We start from the raw sequence: 2,528 nt of genomic DNA on the forward strand, positions 1-2,528 counted from the left end.
GTACCTGAATACTTTAAAAAATCCAAAAACTGACAGCAGTAAGTAGAGGCCAACACCACCACTATGGTTCACATCATCACTTACCTGGACACCAGCAACGTCCCATGTTAACAACCATCTTTAGGTTTCCCGTGCTCTCTTGACAGGAACCTGAAAAACACTTTAGAAAATACATGTTAAAGGACACAATTTTCTATGACGATGCTGTCAACTAACCTTGGTTACTTCCAATATTACTGGATGCATCAACTCTACTTGAATATTTGTAGTACACCAAGGTAAACACCATTTTAGAAAAGATCATAATTTCTTGATTGGATAACTGCAAAGATTCCATGATTACAAATGTGGTGGGAAACACAATGAGAATTACTGTGACAATCCCTCAATACTCACAAAGTTATACAAATTTTCCCTAAACCGTGAGAAGAAAGAACTCGTGGATTCTATTACTAGTAAGAACTTTTCATCACTGAATACATAAAGAAAAAAGAAACAAACACAGTAATGAGTATTTGGGACATCATTAATCACTTACCTAGATACAAGAAAATCAAGTAGACGTGCTGGGATTTAAACTTACCACATCAGTTACCTATATTCCAGCAGTGTCCCACATCAACTACCATTATTGGGCTCACCATAATCTTCTGACAGAATCCTTAAAAACACATTATGAAAAATGTTATATTTGATATACATCTGATTATACCTGTTCACCATTAATGGCCATTGTTAAGCTCACTATAATCTCATGAAAGGAGCCTGAAAAGCGTATTGTGAAAAATGTGTTTAATACACCTCTTATACTACCTGGACACCTGCAAATACCCTTGATCACTTCTTTTTGTGACTCATCAATGTGACCTGGATAGTCCCAAAGGTGTGAAGTTAAACCCTAATAAAGACACCTCTCTCCTTTGAAGAAATACATGCCAAAATCCCGTGGTCACTAGTGGGGTGATAGTGTGATATCTTACCTGGATACCTGCAGGATTCTCAATTGCTACTAGGGTTAAGTACAAATTAGCACTAAACGAGAATACAAGAAATCGCATGCTTACTCTTACTAGTGGAGCCAGCTCATTTCTTCCCTGCAAACCTGTACCAAACCAGGTAACTATTACAGGTATGATCACCATCAGTTTCCTAGATACCTGAAATTCGGGTCTCTAGTGTATAAATGCCACATCACTTCTCAACTTTATATTAGCACTGTCCTTACCTGAATGACTGTTTATAAAAACAACATTCTTATAACCACAGTATTACAGGCACCATGAACACTTACCTAGATAACTGAAATCTGAAGCTCTCTAATGTGTAAAGGTTCACACCATCCTTTCCCTCTCCTTTAGCTAAGGCCATGTTCACTATCATTGTTAGTTTCAGCATCATCCATGAAGGCAGTCATGGTTAGAAATACGTCTTTTCCCACCTAGACCATGCAACATCTCATGAGAATCACTAGCAGTAGGAGAACCATCAACTTTACCTTGATACTTGCAGACTATCAAGGTCAAAACCATGGATACGTCATAATCACTTGACTCGGTACCTGTAAAAATACCATGGTCAATACTGAGATGAGAAACACTATGAAAATTGGCTTGGAAACTTACAAATCCCTCAGTCTTAGCCAGATTTCAAAACATTATCTCTGAACTAGTAAGCTGTAAGGGTGTATTCTTCAATAGGAATTATGGGAACATTACAATTTCTTGCCTGAATATCTGCAAAAAAAACAAAAAACATGGTAACACAAATGTTAGAGGTATCATCATCACTTATGTAAATTTCTGAAGGTCAGAATGTCTTCTGTGTGATAAGACCGACATCATCACTTGTCTGGATGCTAGCAAAGCTCCATGATAATCCCCATTGTTAGGGTTACCTTGATCTTTAGACTGAAACCTGAAAAAATCAGACTGTGCCAGATGTGTTTAAGAATGCAACTTTTTCTAGCAGAACATCTGCAAATAACTTTTGTCACTTCCATCTTTACAAACTCATTAATGCTACCTGGATATTGGCAGAACCTGAAGGTCAACACATTGGTACAGGCACCATCATTTATTGTCTGGGCATCTATAAAAATCTCATGGACATTACTGTTTTGACGAAAGTTATGATCACTTGCCAGATACCTGAAAATTTCTCATTCACTCCTAAGGTTAAACACACAGTATCTCAAAACCAGAAAACTGGTTAAGCTAAATCTCAAGGATTCCAATACTTACTGGTAGAGCCAGTATCATCTTTTTTTACCCGAATACCTGCAAAACACGATACCAACACATGTTGAGGACATCATCATCACTTACCGAGATGTCTGAAGAGCAGATGGTCTGTACTATGTTTAAGGTCCACATAATCACTTAGCTAGATTCCATGAAATTCCTACAAAAATGACCAATATGAGTTTCACCATTATCTCTTGACAGGAGCCTGCAAAACCATATGGCAGCAGTGGTGGTTAGGGATACATCTTCTACATGGACTTCAAAAATCCCACAGTGACTAGTATT

Source organism: Rhinopithecus bieti, unplaced genomic scaffold (assembly GCF_001698545.2).
Source record: "Rhinopithecus bieti isolate Rb0 unplaced genomic scaffold, ASM169854v2 scaffold_78623, whole genome shotgun sequence".
Taxonomy (NCBI): domain Eukaryota; kingdom Metazoa; phylum Chordata; class Mammalia; order Primates; family Cercopithecidae; genus Rhinopithecus; species Rhinopithecus bieti.